Genomic DNA, 21,644 nt, shown 5'->3' on the forward strand with positions numbered 1-21,644 from the left:
CTCAGAATTGGCTAGCAAGGAATTGATGAGAAGCCACAAATTCAGAAATGTGAGAAGCTGGGAGAGGAATAGCCTTGCCCTTGTGAGTTCTAACAGCATAATGACAACTAGTGGGCGATTACAAAGCAGGTGTATCTGGAATCTTTAGCAGGAGTACAAGATAAGCTCATCTATATTGAACACAGCATGGCTCCATATTGTGGGTGACGTGATTATTGCCGTTCTGCAATGTTAAATTTCAAATGAATTTTTGGAATCCAGAGTCTTTCATCACCTCAGTGGCCTAGAGGTACACATTTCATTGGCTGTGCTGTATTCAGTATTTAAATGACCCAACTGAGGTCAGCAGTGGGATTGCAGATTGCCACCAAAATGCATGTTTTATTTATGACTCACACTGGGGTTGTGAGGATTAGAGTAATCTTTTCAAAGCTGACAGAATTTCAGAAGCTAAATCAAAAATATAACAAGATTATTGCAGTATCAGGTTATTCTATGAATACCAGTTGTTATTCTGGCTGTTCAGGAGAATGATATTTAGCTATCACCTTTTGCAGAAAAAAATAATCCTGGCTTTTGCTGAAGGAACAAAGAGATCAGTTAAAATCAGTGTTGAAACTTGAAGAGGTGAGGAATGGGGTGACCTTAACAATACCTTAACAATTACAATTCTGTGGCAATTAGGATTAAATGACATATGAAGAACAATGAAATGAAAGTTCAGAACTTTCAAGGACTCGACAGTTTATGTTATTCAGTATTATGATTTATTATCATCATTATTGTTGGATTTTCTTTTTTTATTTGCAGAGTTTGTCTTTCTTTGCACAGTAGTTGCTTGTCTGTCTTTGTGTGTAATACTTCACTGATTCTATTTTATTTCTTTATTCTATTGTGCATGCCTGATAGAAAGTAAATAGTATATGGTGCCATACATGCTTTGATAATAAGTTTACCTTGAATACCTTAAAGAACAGCATGGTTCATTGAAAGGAGAAGTACACCCATTGGCGTCAAGTATTTAGTGTCAATTTCTAACTGTTCTTGAAAAGGGTGGGTAAATTGTTTTCCTAAAGTGCTGCAGTCCTTGGCAAAGGTGCTACAACTTTCCTGTGTAAGGAACTTCCAAATTAGCCTGGTGAGTGAGATAGAGGGAAATTGCACCTGTATCACCATGCATAAATGTCAATTGTATCACCCAAGGATCAGAAATGTAAGGGTTTACATATCGGGACGGTTTGAACAGACTCTCTGTTCTATTGAGAGAGAAAAAATTGAGTGGTGAACTTATAGAGTTCTTTAGCCTCATGAAAGGTTTGGATAAAATGGATATTGAAAACAAATGTTTCTAATTGTGTGGAAGAACAAAACTAGCAGCCATTAAGTTACCAGCATGGAATTCAGAAGAAACTGCTTTCCACAAGGAATGATGGAAATGCAGAATTCACTCTTGAAGGGAGAGTTTCAAGTGAAACGTATAGGTGCATTTAAGGGAATACTGGGCAAGCCAGTGAGGGAGAAAGCAAATCGATGGACTGTGCAAATAGATTTCAGTGAAGGAATACAGTAAGAGGTGGGTGGCTCATGTATACTGGATCGAACAAATATCTAGTATCTGTGTTGTATATTCTACATAGTCCTACAGTCAGTTCTGTGGATGCCACATACTGCATTCATGGTGCACTGTGAGGAAGAGGGAGTATATCATGAACACAAGGGATTCTGCTGATGCTGGAAATCCAGAGTAACATACACTAAATGCTGGAGGAACTCTGCAGGTGAGATGGCATCTATGGAAAGGAATAAACAATCAACATTTCAGGTTCAGGCACTTCATCAGAACTCAGATGATTCAGTGTCCTGATGAAGGATCTCAACCTGAAATATTGACCAAAATTCCCCTCCATAGATGCTGCCTGACCCACTGAATTCCTCCAGCATTTTGTGTGTGCTGCTAGGAAGAGGGAACATTTATGTTGTCACTGTGGACCGTTGCTACACAGCAAACTTTCAGATGTTATGCAGCTCATGTTTCCAATCTCATTCCAAATCTTCAAACATCCAAGTATAAAATCACTCTCATCCAAGCATGAATGTGTTATGTTTGAGATTTTACACTTCAAAGTGTCAGCAGCATACAAGAATGGGGAAAGAAAGGCTGCTATTTCATATTTATGTTTCTTGTATTTGTTGCTTCTAAGCACTTAAAGGGGACAAGCCATCAAATATACATCCCACCTTCAGAGTGGAATAAAATATTGTGCATGAAGTGTGCGTGATCTGCTTGCTTCTATGAGCAGTACATCATGCGGATGTGCCATGAGAAGTGTGATTCTAAACCTACAAGATTAGAAACATGAAAAGTGCTGTAAATCACAATATCCAGGTAGCATGACTTAATTTTAACCTTGTGATTCTAGGAAATTAAAGTCTGCTGAAGTTTTGCCCAGTTTTCATCTTGTGTGTGATAAAAAATACATTTGGTTTTATTAATCTTGCCAGCTGCCAATACCTTTGTAACACCATCCCTTCTTCATTTTTACATGCTCTTTGGGCTCACTGCACAATATTGTTGCATCCTCCTTCAGTCTCTGTTTGCAGAAGAAAGAGAAATAGGAATTTTCTATTGTCAAAGAGAAAGAGAAAATATTGGAGTGAATAGATCTTTGTATTCTAATAACATAGCTCAAGTCCAATGTTATTTTTACAACAGACAGGCCTTATGTTAATAAATTACCATACTGTACATTAACACAAGAGACTCTGTAGATGCTGGAAATCTAGAGGAACGCACACAAAATGCTGAAGGAACTCTATAGATCAAGCAGTAACTATGGAGAGGAATAAAATGATGGGTAGGAGCCATATACTTCTTCTCCCTATTATCACACAGCTTCTCACGGAATTCCACCCCCCCCCCCCCACCACCAGCACCACCACCCACCTATCTTCCCACTCAGCTACCTCACCTATCATGTGCTAGCTGGTACTCTTTCCCCTCCTCCCACCTTTTTATTCTGTTTTTTTTTCCCATTCCCTTCTTGGCCCAAAATATTGACTGTTTATTCCGCTCCATAGATGCTGAGTTACTCCAGCATTCTGCATGTGCTGCTTATCATGTGTTAATCAATGTTCCAATAACATTGCTCGAATGATAAGAGAATTGTGATATTTTAAGAGATTTTTGTAAGAATGCTTTGATCTATGTTTTGCTTTGTAGATGAAACTCCATTTGATAGTTTTTAGTTATAACAGAGCAGATAAATGGTCCCAGTTCCCCCAGTTATATGTGAACAGTTTTAACTGATTGAACAAGTATCCTTTTTGTTCAATATTCCTTTTACACTCATTGCTTGCTATGAGAGGTCTGAAAAATTATGCCCATCCAGAAATGATCAACTGAGCAAAGCTCCATCAGCCTGTATATGGTGCTTAGGGCTTCCAAATTAAATCAGTGGCGTGCTGGAATCCCTGCTGGGCTGGGGACTGGCCGCTGCAGGCCAGCTCTCACATCCATGCTGCTCTTCAGTGTTCAATCCCTGGAAGACAAACTGGATTGCCTTTGTCTGCAACTGTAGGAGATGAGGAACTACAGCAGACTAGTTATTGCAGAAACATGCTCCAGGACCAACATCCCATGCACCATCAATCTTCAGGCCGCATGACTCAATGTTATGTTAATATTATATTGCGACTGCATGTGCTATTGTAACTATACGTGCCCTGTGCTGTGTTTATGATTCCACATACTGTGTTTTGAACCTTACCCTGTAAGAATGCTATTTTCTTTATCAGAATACATGTATGGTTCAATTAACTTGAAAAATCATTTTTATTTCAAGGGGAGATCATTCAGAATATCCAAATATTCTGTTATAGAGAAAGAATTTTTGTGATGTGCATTTAATTCAAATTGTTTGTAAGATAACAGTTCTTTTATTTATCTTCAGATTTTGTGACATTTCTCAATTACTTTGTTTGACCTTTAGTCTATTCTGCTGCTGAAACCTTTTCTAATCTGGAGGGTTTGAATTCCCTGCTGTTCTTGTTGTTTATATCCTTTGATTAATACCGAACTCTGTGGGCCTGGAGCCACTCCAGCACATCATCAGTGGTCACATCAGCTCTGTTCATGCCGTAAGATAGCCAGAGACGGACAAGGTTGATATCACAGACCCATTTAAGGCTGTGTTTTCTCTGTTCTGCACTTCCAGTTGGTCTGATGTTAAGGCATGAATTCTTATCCCTTTTCACAGTCCATAAAACTGAGGAAAACATCTAATCATGCCTTCGACAGTTTCAAGAGTTCGATGATCTCTTTCACCTCAGCTGCTCTGCTAATCTTATTTTTCAACCAGCTGAAATAATTGATTTTTTCCGTTGGATGGACCTATTGCAATGATGGGTGGCAGCTCATTTAGTGAGGCAGTTCAAGATCCGATGCTCATACTGAAAGAGAAGTCACATGTCTGCAGTACAAAGGCTTTCCAGTATTTGCACTTTGCCTTTTGTCTGTAACCTGGAGCAAGATCTGAAGATCTTAGCTTCTTCATGCTCACAACAATCTGTTGCTGCAGTAGTGTTCATTTTTATATCAGGTCAAAAAAAGGTCAAAACTACCAGAGGAACATTTTGGAGCACATTTTTTTGTAAAAGGAGTAAAGAGTTTAAAATTTTGCGGTGCATACGTATATCAGAAGTAACATGCCAAACTATTGAAAAAAAGTCACAAGCATTAATATGCAAATAACCAGGTCAAATCATAAAAGTTCAAAAGAATTTTGTTCTTCACCCAATTTTCACCCATTTTACCTTTAAATTCCTGGTTTTGAACTGCAATTTGTCTCACAATGCCCTTGAAGGTAGGTCTGGAAGTAACTCAGCATTCCTTTTCCCAGCTGGGATATCCACAGTGATTCAGTTTTGCTCATTTGGCATATAATTCACCATAATATTAACAGGGATGCAGTTTAAAGGGCACAAAGTTCCTGAACTGTCTATGTACCAAGCCCATCAAGATAATGCTGGGGATAACTCTGGATTTAGGAACTGGACAGATAGATGAGATATCAATGGGGCATTTATGGAATAGATTTAGTGTCAAAGAGTATAGAACTATGGAACACAGAAATGGCCCTTCAAGCCATCTTGTCCATGCCGATAATGATGCCTACATTAGGCATCATTCCCTCTACTCCTTTTCCATCCAAGTACCTGTCCAAATGTATTTTAAACATTGTAATTGTGTCTACTTCTGCACCTCCTCTGAAAGTTAACTCCATTTAACCATCAAACTCTCTGAGAAAACTTGTCCCTCAGATCTCCTTTGAATTTCTTCCTTCCCACCATAAACCTCTTTCCTCGAGTTTCCTACCTTGTGGAGAAAAAGTCTCTATCCATGTTTCTCAATAACCAGGGCAAACTGTGTGTAACAGTGCAGTGGGAAAATAAGACCATAGGATGTAGGAGGAGAATAAAGCCATTCAGCCCATTGAGTCTGCTCCACCATTCCATCATGGCTGATCCCAGATCCCACTCAACCCATACACCTGCCTTCTCACCATTATTGGAATTCATTCTAAGGGACAACAAAACATACCTTCAGTAAGATTCAAGTTGATCAAGGACTATCTAGGAAAGTTATATGTAACTAACTTAACTGAGATTTTTGAGGAATTTATCAGGAATGTTAATGAAGATGGCATAGTCCATCTGGATTTCACAGTGCATTTATTGAGATCCAACATGCAAAGCTGGTCAAAAAAAGGGAAGAGTCCATGGAATTCATGGGAGAGTGGGAAATTGAATCAGAAATAGGCTTCATGTCATGATGGAAAGGAATAATAAATAGCAAGTGTCTTTGTCAATGCAGAGCTGTTACCAATGAGATTACACAGAGTTCATTAATTAGGCCCTTACTTTATGTATATTTATTCATATATATTGATGAACTGGAGGGACCTTGGTAAAGAAGTTCGCCAATGATACAAAAATTGGCCTTCTGCTTGACAGTGAAGAGATTGCAGACAGATACAAATGGTCTGAACTATTGGTCAAAAAATGGAATTTAATCTGAATAAATGCAAGCTAACAGATTTGAGGCGATACATGAAAGAAAAGGAGTATACAGATAATGACAGGATGTTGGCTGGTGTGTGAGGGGAGAAATGCATTGAATTGTGAGCCTGGAGATCCTGAAAGGAAACAGGTTAGATCTGGAAAGTGGTTTAAAAGTCATATGAGATGCATCCTTTATTATTTGAGGCATTGAATTTAAGAGTACAGACATTATATTAGTCTCAATTGAAATGCCTAAACAGAATAGATCAATAGAAACAACTGATCTCCCTGAGCAGAAATTTCAAAAACCAGATGCATAGCTTTTTTAAGCATTTAAAAAGTAAAAGTGTTATGGTCTGGTCCGGAGCCTGCATTCCAGGTCTTGATCTGGTCTGCGGACTCCGGACTCCGGGTCTTGCAGCCATCCCTCCTTTCACCCTTGAGCCCAATTAGTCACACCTGTGGATCATCGTGGCTTGTTGGGGCTCAAGGAGGCGCACCTGATCCCCATCGGCTGGCGGTGTATATAGGGGGCTCTGGGATTGCGTGGAATTGGGCTGTCTAGCTTGTTCCTCTGGTGTGGAGTTCCCTTTGTTAAAGATGAGTTTTTTGAGTAAGTCTGGCAGTCACCCTGGACCTAGTTCCCTTCCTATCCCTTGCCTCTGTTGGGCAAGCCTGGCTGGACTGTTGTTGCCTGGTGGGGGAACTCTACCCCTACCTATCTCTTGTTGTTGATGGGTTGTGCCCCACAACCAACCCAGGTGCCCTGTGACCTGCCCAGGCCCCTGTGTTCCTGCCTGGGTGGTCTGGGTCCTGCCTAGGTGCTATGTGGCCCACCCAGAGGTTTCTGCCCCTACCTATCCCTTGCTGCTGATGGGTTGTGCCCTGTAACCTGCCCAGGCCCCTGTGTTCCTGCCTGGGAGGTCCGGGCCCTGCCTAGGAGTTATGCAGCCCGCCCAGTGAACTCTGGGATCCTGCCTTGCCTGAACTCTAAGACTTTCCCAGAACCCCAGAATCACCTTGAATGTCACGTCCCTCACGCACACCACATTCACCACATCTTGTCTATCTTGACTTGGGTCCAGACTCCTGTCCCCTTATGACAAAAAGAGAGTTGAGGGTAGATATAGGACCCATAGAATATGACTCTAGAGATATTGTAATGAGAGATGCAGAGATTGTAGAGGAACTCAATGTATATTTTGTGCCTGTTTTCACAGTGGAAGATATCTGCATTATACCGGACATTCAAGAGTGTCAGCGAAGTGAAGTTTGTGCAGTGAAAATTAGGACTGAGAAAGTGCTCAGGAAGCTTAATAGTCTGAGGGTGGATAAATGTCCTGGACCTGATGGAATGCACCCTTGAGTTCTGAAGGAAGTACTTGGAGAGATTACAGAGGCATTAACAATGATCTTTCAAGAATTGATGGATTCTGGCATTGTAATGGATGACTGGAAAATTGCAAATGTTACTTAAGAAGGATTGGAGGCAGCAGAAAGGAAACTATAGACCTGTTAGCCTGACATCAGTGGTTGGGAAGTTGTTGGAAATGATTGTTAAGGATGAGATTAAAGAGTACCTAGAGGCACATGACAAGCTAGGTCAAAGCCAGCATGTTTCCTGAAAGGAAAATCCAGCCTGACTAACCTACTGCAATTCTTTCAGGAAATTACAAGCAGGGTAGGCAAAGGAGATGCAGTAGATGTGGTGTACTTGGATTTTCAGAAGGCCTGTGACAAAGTGCTGCACATGAAGCTGCTTAGCAAAATAAGAGCCCATGGAACTACAGGGGCGTTACTAGCATGGGTAGAGCATTGACTGATTGGCAGAAAAAAAGAGTGGGAATAAAGGGATCCTATTCTGGCTGGTTGCTAGTTACCAGTGGATTTCCACAGGTTTCAGTGTTAGGACCGCTACTTTTTACAATGAATATCAGTGATTTAGACTATGGTATTAATGGATTTGTGGTTAAATTTACTGGTGACACAAAGATAGGTGGAGGAGCGGGTAGTGTTGAGGAAACAGAGCCTGCAGAGAGACTTGGATAGTTTAGGGGAATGGGCAAAGAAGTGGCAAATTAAATAAAGTGTTGGAAAGTGTATGGTCATGCTCTTTGGTGGAAGAAATAAACAAACAGACTATTATTTAGATAGGGAGAGAATTCAAAATGCAGAGATGTGAAGGGGCTTGTGCAGGATATCCTAAAGGTTAACCTCCATTGAATGCAATGTTGGCATTCATTTCTAGAGGTATAGAATATAAGAGCAGGGATGTGATGTTGAGGCTCTATAAGGCACTCGTGAGACCACACTTGGAGTATTGTGTGCAGTTTTGGGCTCCTTATTTTAGAAAGGATATACTGACATTGGAGAGGGTTCGGAGAAGATTCACAAGAATGATTCCAGGAATGAAAGGGTTACTGTATGAGGAACGCTGGCAGCTCTTGTGCTGTATTCCCTGGAGTTCAGGAGAATGAGGGGGGATCTCATAGAAACATTCTGAATGTTAAAAGGCCTGAACAGATTAGATATGGCAAAGTTATTTCCCATGGTAGGTGAGTCTAGGACAAGAGGGCATGATTTCAGGATTGAAGGACATCTATTTACAACAAATGTGGATAAATTATTTTATTCAGACGGTGGTAAATCTGTGGAATTTGTTGCCACGAGGGACTGTGGAGGCCAGTCAATGGGTGCATTTAAGGCAGAAATATATAGGTTCTTGATTAGCCAGGGCATCAAAGGGTATTAGGGGAGTGGGGATGACTGGAAGAATTGGATCAGCCCCTGATTGAATGGCGTAAATGACTCGATGGGCTAAATGGCCTACAATATACCTTATGGTCTGTCTTACTGAATTGGTGGGCGAATTAGATGAGATGTGGAAGAATGTATTCACTCAGGGTATAAGGTGTGTCAAACTTACTGCCTGAAAAAAAATGAGAAATGCACAAAACCTCTTCACACTCAAAAAGTTCCATGTATACATAGTGTTGATTTCTGCAGTGCAGGGGCATCAGACTAAAAGGAGGAATTCAATTTGCAAATACAACAAATGTTGGAACCGAGACAGAAATAAGTAAATTGCTGGAAGAATTTAGTGGGTCAAGCAGCAAATGCGGAGAGAAAGGGATAGTTGATAATTGTAGACAGAGGTAGCCAGTATATAGAAGTCAGAAGGAGGGGTGAGTCTGCTAGGTGGAAATATAAAAAGAGTGCAGGGAGAGAAAATCGTAGGCAAATTATGCCACATTAGGAATGAGAAGGGGACGATAGAGGCAGAGTGATAGGGGAGGGATAATTGGGCATTATGGCAGGAGAGAAGATAAGGACTGACACACCAGTGCTGGAATGGGACAGGGAGCTCAATGATATGCAACCAAAAGCTGAAGATGACTGTTGTGCAAGGAGCATCTGGGTGAGAGTATCTTTCTCACTACTCCAGGCAGGATAGGCAAAATAGTATCTGACTGTGTTGTAACTTTTCTTTGATACTATGGTGATAAGGTAATTGAGATCTGGCGGACAATTTAGAAAGAACATTGTTTTGAAATGGTCACACATCCATGCTAAGTTCTGGAGCACATTCAAAGATGAGACTTAACATATGGACCAAGACTGATTGTTTACTGGAGCTGGTTCCATTACTATTCGAAGGCAATAAGCAACATTATATCAGCTTTTTCACAGAGCTGAACTTTTGAGCTTAGCATGATTCACAACTTGGCAACTGGTGAAATACTGAGAGGTCTGTCTTGGTAGTCTCCAATCTGGTGGCATGAATCTTTACCTTTCTGTTCCTATGCCCCCCTCCCCTTGTTTCCCATATCCCTGTTACCCCGTTACACATTCTCTTTCCCTTCCCTTGCTTCCATGACCTACCCATCACCTTCACATTCCTCTCTCTGGTCTTACACCTCCTACTCTATAATCCATGGTCCACTGTCCGCTCCTGTCAGATTCCTTCTTCTTCAGCCCTTTGCTTTCCCCTTCTTTCAGAAACAGAATCAGGCAGTTATCTCTGATAAATATTGTGATTTTTTTATTGCTTTGTGGCAGCAGTATTATGTAAGTCATAAATAAGTTACCAAAATAAATAAACAAATTGTACAGAAGAGGAATAACAAGGACCTCTAGAGTCATCTCCCAGCTTCTAAAATTTTCTCTTCTTTTGCACCCACTCTCACCATCCTTTCTTCTCCCTCCCTCCCCCACCACCCTCAATTCACCTATCACCTGCTTCTGTCCTCTTCCTATTCTTTTATTCTGGCTTCTGCCCCCTTCTGAAATGTCAACTCTTCATTTCCCTCCATAGATGCTGCCTGACCACACGACAACTTCCTCCATTGCATTGTTTGTGAATTAATGAAGATAAAACATCTTATCGCCACCTTGCATCACAATCTATATCCTGTTATGTGATGCCACATTGAATAATATTGAGCCCATCAAAGTATTTAGCTTTTCTTTTACTTGCCCCGCATACTTCCTTTTCAAAGCAATGAAATATTCTGAATAGCAATTGTAATAGCAAATGCACATTGAAGATTACAGCTGCTTTTATTTCAGTTTGGGGGCTCATCTTGTAATCTTACTTTTCTCAGCCTCTTTTTGTGACCCAACTGCACAAAGCCCTTACTTCAATGTAGTCAATCACTATGCAGACACACAAAAAAACATGTGGATGTTGGGGAGAAAGGGAGTGGGAGGATGTAAAGGAAACTCAGGATGTAATGGGTAATCCTGTCATGGTTAGAAAGAAATTCAAAACTGTTCCTGTTGTTATTTATTTCACTACTCTGGTTTTCTTTCAACAGAGATTTGAATCAGTAACAACTCGGTAATTCTGGGATTGGTGCCAAGCAACAACCGTAAGTTTATTCTTAATTCTCATTCACTCAGTAAATTGGGGTAGTAGGAGATTGGGAGGGAAGAAAATAGAGGTGGATTTTGTATTATATTCTCCAATTCCATTTCTGTCATGTTTTCTGGCTAAACAAATAATAATTTGGTTAGAAAATTTATTCACATTGTTCATCATAATTAAATTGCTTATTTTGTAAATGAGATTGTTGTAGTTTTATGATTTGGTCTGATATATTTACACAATGGGAAACATTTTCAGATTGCAAATAAAATCTAGAACAATACACTCGGTAGCCAAAGAAATCTCGAATATGATTTGGCGTTTGCCATTGCGGAATGCACCAAGCACTGTCAGTCACAAATGAGGAAGTATTGAAATCTGCATGCCCTTTATTTTTGGATCTCAGCTGGGATAACGGTAAGGGCTTTTGCTTTGGCATTGCCATTCACAAAATATGATACTTCTGTCTTGAGACATATCAAATTAATCCTGCTGAAGAGCATGTAGTCGTATTTAATATCCTAAATATATGATTTTGTCTTGACTGTAATGTCCTTGAGACAATGAACCTGTCACCACTTTGCACATGATAATTGTTTATTTGGAGAAGGTTACAGAGAAGCACCAGATGAATAAGGAATCCTATTTCAGCTTGATGGGTAGTTTTGTGATATTATAGTTGAGGACCTGAGTAATAAAATATTTTCTGCTCCTGCCACTGTAAGAATGATTTGGGAGTGAAGCAAAATTGTAAAACGGTCCGTGCGTGGTGGCGTCAAAAATGTACCGCGGATTTCCAACTTTCATTTTGAAGTGCTTTTAGCTCAGCTGAAGAAATTTTTTCCTCTTTACAGATGAAAAAAAATTCCAAGCCACTAGATTATTTGCTAAAATTTAGTGGCAGTTGCTTTTTAGCAATGATGAAATATAGTTGCCTTTGATCCAAAGCAAAGCTGCTTTGCAACAAGAGCATTGATCCTTTTCAGCCATTTAAGATATCAAAGCTATTGCTGAAACTATAAACTGTCTGCTGTGATACAACTGGGATAGCTATGGATTCTGAAATGATCAAAAATCTTCAGGTTTTTATATCATTGAAGGTGGCGTAAGATTGGATTGTACAAGCAGCATTCACCCTGCATGTCATTTTGCAGACCTTTTTGAAAAATTTTGACCTAGCATGCATGCTTGGGGTCAAGAACACTATCCATCTTCCAGGACATTGCACAAATGGCCATTCTCGAGGTGTGAATCCAAGCAGATTGCATCAGTACGTTAGCAGACAGCAGGTGATAAGCTTGCACTCGTTCACTCAGACGTACATGCTCAAATGTACAGACACAAAGATTTTCTTGGTCAAATGCACATTTCAATATTAGTGGATATTTCCTGTCCACTGTCCTTGTTCCATTTGGACATCAGTAAAATCACACTGTAGACTGGGGATTAAGTCTGCTGCAGTAAATTCTATACTAAATTCATACTAAAGTAGAATGCCATTTTGCTTACTGTTTGAGATCAGTCTTTTTTATAACAACAGTACTTAGGAACATCTGAGAACCCTGAGGTTTTGGAGATAATAACTGGCATCATTTTTTTCATGGAAAACCAAATATGTTGTAGTCTCAAGTTCAAGTTTATTGTAATTCTTTGGTACAAGTGTATGGTGCTGTTGAGTCCACGTCAACTCATGGCAACCCTGTGGATTGTGTAGTTCTCTATAGGGATGTCGTGGCAAGTTATGGAAGTAGATTGCCAGGCCTTTCTTCTGTTCAGATACTTCTGTGGACCAGGTTGGGATCCAGCCAGAGTTGAACTCAGCACCATCTGTCTCAAAGTCCGGTACTGATGCCATTATACCACTGGCTGGCCCATGTATACAACTATTCAAAACAACGTTCCTCTGGGACCAAGATGCAAAACGCATTACATATATCACATACAGCTTATAAAATAATACTAACACAATAATATTTACAGATAATAACAAAATTTCTATTGATGTAAAAGTTGACATAATCAGACCATAAGACATCGGAACAGAATTAGGCTGTTCAGCCCTTCTAGTCTGCTCCACCATTTGATGATGGCTCCTCAAATTCCCTCCCAACCCCATCCTCCTGCCCTCACTTATTAAGAATCTATCAAACTCTTTAATCTGCCTTAAATACACTAAATGACTTGACCTCCACAGCTGCCTGTGGCAATGAATTCCACAGATTCACTACTCTTTGGCTAAAGAAGTTCCTCTTGATTTCCATCTCTGTTCTGAGGTTGTGCCTTCTGGTCCTAGCCTCCCACAGTACAGGAAACATCCTCTACACATCCACTCTGTCTAGACCTTTCAACATTCGATAGATTTCAATGAGATCCCCCATTATTCTTCTAAGTCTAGTGAGTTCATAAACCAAAGCTGGTAAAATGCTCCTCATATGATAAGATTTTCATTCCCAAATCAATTTTGTGAACTTCATTTGAATCCTCTCCAAAGTCAACACCTCCTTTCTTTGAAAAACAGCTTGCAATAGTCTAGGTGAGGCCTCACCAGTGCTTTATAGAGTCTCTGCATTCATCCTTGTTTTTATATTTTAGTCCTTATAGAATGAATGCTTACATTCTGGGCCATAGGGCCTGTATTGTGCTGTAGGTTTTCTATATTTTCAATTGCATTTGCCTTCTTCACCATCAAGTCAACCTGCAAGGTCACCTGCAGGTAATCCTGCATGAGGACTCCCAAGTTACCTCAGATATTTCAATTTCATTCCCATTTCGAATATAGTCTATGCTTTTTTCCTTTTACTAAAGTACACAGCCATATGTGACACTTCACGACACTGTATTCCATCTGCCACTTCTTTGCCCATTCTCCTAATCTGTCTAAGTCCCTGCTTCCTCAACACTACTTGCCCTCCATCCATCTTCAAATTGAAGGGGAAACTTGGCCACAAAGCCATTAATTCCATCATCCAAATCATTAACATATAATGTAAAAAGAAGCAGACCCAACCCACGTGGAACACCACTAGCCACTGGCAGCCAATCAGACAAGGCTTTGTTTATCCCCACTCTTTGCCTTCTACCAATCAATCAATACTCTATCCATGCTAGTATCTTTCATGTAATTCCATGGGTTCTTATCTTGCTAAGCAGTCTCATGAGTGGCACCTTGTCAAAGACCATTTGAAAATCCAAGTACACAACATCCACCAATAATCCTTTGTCTGTCCTACTTGCTATTTCCTCAAAGAATTCCAGCAGATTTGTCAGGCAAGATTTTCCCTCAAGAAAACCATGCTGATTTTGGCCCATTTTATTATATGTCTCTAAGTTCCCTGAAACCCCATCCTTCACAATCTAACTGGCCTATAATTTCCTTTTTTTCTGCCTACCGCCCTTCTTGAAGAGTGGAGTGACATTTGAAATTTTCCTTTCCACCAGAAGCAAAAATCTAGTTATTCATGAAAAGATCACTGTAAATGCCCCAAAATTCCTTCAGCTACCATTTTTAGAACTATGAGATGTAGTTCATCTGATCCAGGTGAACTTCAGCTTCCCAAACAACTTCTCCTTAGTAATAGCAACTGCAGTCACTTCTGCCCCATGATCCTCTCAACTGTCTGGTATACTGCCTGTCTTCTTATGACTTCTCTAGCTGCATTCTGTTGGTTTTTAAAAGTTTTCAAATTCTCTAACTTCCCACTAATTTATCTTCTATTATATGACCTCTCTTTACTTTTATGTTAGCTTTGACTTAAATTGATAGCCACGGATGCATCATCCTGGCTATAGAATACTTCTTCTATCGGATGTATTGCATCTATCCTTTGACTTCTGAATTACTCCTAGAAACTCCAGCCATTGCTACTCTGCTGTTATCCCATCTAGGGCCCTCTTCCAATCAATTTTGGCCGGCTCTCCTGTTGTATCTCTGTAAATCCTTATATTCCAATGTAATACTGATACAGTTCAAATTCACTTCTGCCTCTCAAGTTGTTGGGTGAATTCTATCATATTATGATTACTGCTCATAAGGGTTCCTTTATCTTAAACTCCCTAACCAAATCCACTTCATTACACAACACCCAATCCAGAATAGCTGATCCCCTAGTGGGCTCAACCACAAGATGCTCTAAATAGCCATCTTGTAGACATTCTACAAATTCTTTCTTGGGTTCCAAAATCAGCACCAACCTGATTTTCCTAATATACCTGCATATGGAAATCTGTCATGACTATCATAACATTGCCCTTTTGACATGTATTTTCTATCTTCCATTGCAATTTGTAGCATACATCCTGGCTACTGTTTAGAGGCTTATGTATAACTCCCATCAGGGTCATTTTACCCTTGTAGTTCCTTAAGTCTACCCACAAGATTCTACATCTTCCAATCATATGAAACCTCTTTCTAAGGATTTGATTTCAGTTTCTTACACACAGATCCACCCCACCACCCTACCTATCTGCCTGTCCTTTCAATACAAGGTGTGTCATTGGACATTAAGGTCTAAACTATAATCTTCTTTTAGCCACGACTCAGTAATGCCCATAATGTCATACCTGCCAATCTCCAACTGTCTATGAGGTCATCTACCTTATTCTGTATGCTGTGGGCATTTAAATATACCATCTTCAGTCCTGTGTTTGCCCCTCTTTCCTATTTTGTCCCTGTGTTACACTTCAACTCATCCTACTGACTACAATTTTGTCCTATCATCTGCCTGTCCTTCCTGACAATCTCACTACACACTGCATCTGCTTGTATACCAACTGCCCATTCCTCAGCCCTATCACTCAGTCCCCCATTCCCATGCCAAATCAATTTAAACCCTCCCCAACATCTCTAGCAAAGGACATTGATTTTCCCCTTGGGTTCAGGTGTAATCCATCCTCTTTGTAAAGGTCATACCTTCCCCAATGATCCAGGAATCTAAAACCCTGCCCCCTGCACCAGTTCCTCAGCCACAAATCCATCTGTCAAGTCACTCTATTTTTGCCCTCACTAGCATGTGGCACGGGCAGCAATCCAGAGATTATTACCCAAGAGGTACTGCTCTTCAGCTTTCTACCAAGTTCCCCAAATTCTCTCTTCAGGACCTCCACCATTTTCCTACCTCTGACATTGGTGCCAAAATATATCAAGGCTTCTGGCTGCTCACCCTTCCCCTTTAGAATGCTATAGACCCCATCTGAGTCATCTCTGACCCTGACATATGGGAGGCAACATGCCAGCCAGGAGTCTCTATCACATCCACAGAATTTCATGTCTAATACTTTAACCATGGAATCTGCTATCACTACTGTTGTCCTCTTCTTCCCCTTCCCTCCTGAGTCACAGCACCGGATTCAGAGCCAGAGACCCCATCGCTGCAATAAGAGCCAAAGCAGTATACTTATTATTGAGGGGACTGGTTACAGGAGTTCTGTGTATTGGCTGCCCACTTCCTTCCCCTTTCCTGACAATTACCCAGATACCTGCCTCCTGCCACCTTCCTTCGTGTGACGACCTTCCTTTGGGCCAGTCAGTGATGCACTGGAATCAGCACTGGATTTGGAGGCAGATGGTCCTGAGTTGAAATCTGGCTGGGTCCCAATCTGGGCAGCAGCAGAATCTGCAAGGAAGAAAAGCCTGGCAATCAATCTACTTCCGTATCTTGCCGTGAAAACTCTTTGGGCAACTACATTACCCACAGGGTCGCCATGAGTCGACAGCGATTCAATGGTATTCAACAACAACAGCAACCTCCCTGTAGCCCCTATCTATCACCTCCTCGGTCTCCTGTATGAACCAAAGGTCATTGAGCTGCAGCTTCAGTTCCTTAAAACCTTTTGTGAGGTGCTGCCTCTTAGTGCAGATGTGATTATCTGGGAGGCTGAAGGTCTCCTAGAATTCTTGCATCTCACACAAAGAACACAAAACAGCTCCTGGGGCCACTTCCACTGCTCTAACCATGTATTAACAGTCGAAAAAATGAAGAATGAATAAGAAACATTCCAGATAATTGCTTTGCTCAGGCCTGTTCTCACCAAAGCTTGATGGGCCAAAGCCTTCCCACTGCAACACTAGTCCACTCACACAATTGCTTACCCAACAATGGTCACTCTGCTTGTCCCTGCCTTAATTTTATTAGCCCTTGCTGATGAAGCACTGTTTGATTGGGCCATCGGAAAATACCGAAAGCCAGCAAACGCTTCTTTTAAATCTCACTTAAGGACACATGAGTTGCCTCCTCTCTCACTCCTTATTCATCTGAGCCACTGGAAAAATGCTGATAACTAACAAACGTTCCTTTTTAAATGTCATAGTATGAATATACAATGTATAGTTAAATATACAACAGAATTATGCTACTGGCACTGTCATAAATAATGTGTATTGGATGGAAGCAGGGTGTTCAAAAATCTCACAGCCTGGGGGAAGAATCTGTTACCCAGTCTAACAGTCCTTGTACTCATACTACAGAATAAGAAAGTAGAAGGACAAGTGAAATAACAGTGTCTCAAATTCATGAATGGCCATGAAGTACATCAATTTAACATTTCTGTTTTTGATATTTTGTCTGTAATCTTCATCCTTTGTAAAAATCTACTTTTATGGCTTTGGCTTTGTTGTCAATAAAAACGAATTATTAAAATAGAAATTTGTCAGAGGGTAAAATTTCTACAAATTCATTAATAACGTATAGGTTTCTATGAAAGGCACTGTCTCAATGGTGAGGTTCTGTTAATCTTGGTACATCAGTGAATGAAACTCAGTAACAGAAAAGAAAAAGATGGATGTTAGCTACAGGCCAATCAGCTTCTAAACGAAGGAGATGCTGATTGAATGGAGCCAGATTCATCAGACCTCAAGTTAGACCTCTGGTAAACCACTGAACCGAGCAAAATTAATATTTCAGACAAGGATGTTGCTGGGTCTGGAGGACCTAACTTATAAGGATTGACTGAATCAGTTTGAACTGTATATTTTAGAACTTAAAAGATTGACAGGAGATTTGGTAGAGGTATACAAAATTATGACGAGTATAGATCGTGTAAATGCAAGCAGGCATTTTCTTCTGAAGCTGGGTGTGACTACAACCAGAGGTCAGGGGATAAGAGTGAAAGGAGAGAAGTTTAAGGGGAACATGAGGGGAAATTTCATTCAGAGTGTCACGAGAGTGTAGAATGAACTGCCAGCACAAGTGGTCCATCTGAGCTCGATTTCAACTTTGAAGAGAAGTTTGGATAGGTACATGGATAGTAGAGATAAGGAGGGCTATGGTCCCAGTGCAGGTTGTTGGGAGTAGGCAGTTTAAATGGTTTTGGGATGGATGAGATAGGTCAATAGTCTGTTTCTGCGCTGTGCTTCTCTATGACTTTATGGCTCCATGTCATGTTTTCTAAATTGAAGGAAAGTGCAACCTGTTACATTTTGTAACTGCAGGGAAAACATAAAAACTAAATAAAAGGAAAACAAAAGAGCCAACAATACAAGTCTAACTTTGTTTTTTTTACTGTAAGCGAGGTGCACATATATCACAAGATGGCAAAATGACACATGCCATTCACATACTTTTATATATAACCATTGTTACGTATTCAGGCAACAATAAATATATGTGAGTTAGGCAAGGGTTTTTATAACAAATAACACCTTTATTCAACACTGAAAACAAACCCCCCCCAAAAGTAAACAAACACTAACGTAACCAGAAAACAGCTGCTGTGCGGCAGCTCAACAGTTCTTAAAGTGATGTTGCAAAAACAGTTGTTTAATGCGATATTGCCAAAAGTTTAAAATGCTCAGTCCATTTAAAAGGAGAGACTTTTTAAAGCAATTTAAATTCTCTTCCACGTCGTTTTCCTTCGATCCCCGGCGTCGAACTCTTCCCACGAAGAAATTTTATGAAACGTAACGCTTAAAGGCACTGACCTTTCCTTCCACACTGTCCTCAATCTTCTGCTATCCCGCAGAGATTAACACGAGAACAGTCAACGAAATCCTTCTGAATGAGGATCACACAAGGTCGAACCCAATCCACCGTCAAAATTCGATTCTCCTCGATCTTTAACTCCCGAACTTTTATCTTCACTCTCCACAGTAAAGAAACTGCTGGCAATGACCTTTTAAACTTTAGGCATTAGATAAAACTTCATTTATCAACTAAACTGCGTCATCACATTAAATCACGCAGTGGCATGAAGTCAACATGGCAAATCCAGCCACGAACTGCCCCTCCCCACAGGGTGGGGTCCTCTTCTTATACCCTGTAAAAAAAACCTGTCACATGATCTCTACTGGCGGGAAAATGACATCACTCCACCATCACAAGACCATTACCTCAAGTCCAGTATAGCTTCAACCCCAGTCACGTGACAAGGGTACCACTGTCACGTGTCACAAGTACGTAACACCATATAACCATATAACAATTACAGCACGGAAACAGGCCATCTCGGCCCTTCTAGTTTGTGCCGAACGCTTACTCTCGCCTCGTCCCACTGACCCGCACTCAGCCATTAACCCTCCATTCCTTTCCTGTCCATATAGCTATCCAATTTTACTTTAAGTGACAATACTGAACCTGCCTCTACCACTTCTACTGGAAGCTTGTTCCACACAGGGTAAAGAAATTCCCCCTCGTGTTACCCCTAAACTCTTGCTCCCAAACTCTCAACTCATGTCCTCTTGTTTGAATCTCCCCTACTCTCAATGGAAAAAGCCTATCCACATCAACTCTATCTATCCCCCTCATAATTTTAAATACCTCTATGAAGTCCCCCCTCAACCTTCTATGCTCCAAAGAATAAAGGCCTAACTTGTTCAACCTTTCCCTGTAACTTAGGTGCTGAAACCCAGGTAACATTCTAGTAAGTCTTCTCTGTACTCACAGTAAACAACAGACCTCTAAATCAATCCATATATTTACAATATTATTGAAATATTAAATACACAACTCTCCTCCCTGCTTAGTTATGAACTCCAACTCAATTTAAAATGCTTTTCAATTTATATACAATACAGTATATATATATATATATATATATATATATATATATATATATATACACACACACACCATACACAGTAGACTACATAATACAGCAATGTAAATATTTAAATTGTCCCATTCCGGTCAAAAGATTTAATTGCTGCCGACTCTTGTGGGATAATATCTTTCTTGACCAGGGAGGTCACTCTGCTGGCAGGTGAGACCTGCGGCTGTGAAACAATCTCAGGTTCTGGGGCTTCCTCCGTGGTGGCTGTAGGAGAGACTCTGACACTGCAGAAATCAGTTCTGACACAGCTGGACACCTTCTCCTTTCCTCTGCTTTTCTCTCTGAATCTATTTTGATACTTGTTTATCACTGTCTCGCTCACAGTCCCTATCCTGCTCATGCTCTCATTCCTACAATTTTTCTTTGTCACTTTACTACTTTTTTTATGCCTTTCTCTTTATTTTCCTTTTTCTTCTTTCTATGATGTACATCTTGATCTTGGGAAGGTAATTTTAGTTCATAGGAGTATTCTTGTATTAATCCTTCTATTGCTCCCTTTACAATTGATCTCTTATATTGTTTTCCTCATCCACAATAACATCTGACAATCCCTCTGTTTTCATATCTCCATTGAGTCCTTTCTTCTTGCCCATCCATTCACCTTGCTGGGCTTTGGTCTTTGCATTTACTTTTTCAAGCAGGTTTTCCTCTCCCAAATGAAGATAAAATTTGTTTTGAAGTATATGAAGCACATACTTACAAAATCCAAGGATGAAATTTATCTAATCCTATGAATGTACAATGGGTTCAATGTTTATCCAGTTAAAAATGAATTAGATAATTGTGTCACAATGAGAGAAAATCTGCAGATGCTGGACATCTAAGCAACACACACAAAATGTGGAGAAACTCAGCAGGCCAGGCAGCATCCATGGAAAGTAGTACTGTTGATGATTTGAAATGAGACACTTCTGCAGGACTGGAGAAAAGAAGATGAGGAGTAGATTTAATCACTCCTCATTTTTTTTTCTCCAGTACTGCTGAAGGGTATTGGCCCAAAATGTCGACTATACTCTTTTCCATAGATGCTGCCTGGCCTGCTGAGTTCCTCCAGCATTTTGTGTGTGTTGCTTAGATAATTGAGTCCATCATTTACCCATTCATCTTGACATTATTGATTGTGCAAATTAATGCAGGCAGAGGTATTAAGATAGGTTATTAATGAGTGCACTAAAATATGTAGCATTTCAGTTGCTTTGAAATACGTAAGTCATAATTTTCTGTTTAGATTCTTACATGATATTGATTTTATGGATTTTTTTTCATTCTTTTGAAGTCTGATTGGAAATGATCTTGAGTGTTTACTTTAAAATATAATTCTACGGATGATCTAGTGATTTAAGGATAATACCAAGATTCTGCATTTGCCATGAGATTTCTCTCTACTACAGTACTTGAGAAAAGATTATTAACAAACAAAAGAGGCAATGCTCAGATCATGAGAAAAATATTAAACAATATTTATAGAAATAGGTTTTAAAACAGAAAATATTCTTAAATGTCACCAGGAAGTAAATGGATGATATATGATTTCTAACATTTAGTAAACTTCTTTGTGGCTCAATTGATGAGTCAGTTTTACATGTTGGTAGCATTTTACCATTTATACAAAAGAAATGTGAGGATTCTGGAGCTTAAGGGAGTAAGATTTAGATACAAATACAAATCATAATAA

At 40.1% G+C, this 21,644-nt stretch overlaps 1 protein-coding gene across 12 annotated transcripts in view; it reads left to right on the top strand.

Moving 5' to 3' along the window:
* Positions 1 to 10,912: 10,912 nt before the first annotated feature.
* LOC140728939 (teneurin-3) overlaps positions 10,913 to 21,644 on the top strand; it is a 2,305,574-nt gene continuing 2,294,842 nt past the window's right edge. For 8 of the 12 annotated variants that reach the window (XM_073048051.1, XM_073048055.1, XM_073048053.1 and 5 more), the window contains exon 1: positions 10,913 to 10,931. The gene's annotated coding sequence lies outside the window, so the exon portion shown is untranslated. The remainder of the gene's footprint in view (positions 10,932 to 21,644) is intronic. The other 4 variants (XM_073048057.1, XM_073048068.1, XM_073048061.1 and 1 more) reach the window with 1 other exon arrangement.

The sequence above is a fragment of the Hemitrygon akajei genome, chromosome 6, assembly GCF_048418815.1.
Source record: "Hemitrygon akajei chromosome 6, sHemAka1.3, whole genome shotgun sequence".
NCBI lineage: Eukaryota > Metazoa > Chordata > Chondrichthyes > Myliobatiformes > Dasyatidae > Hemitrygon > Hemitrygon akajei.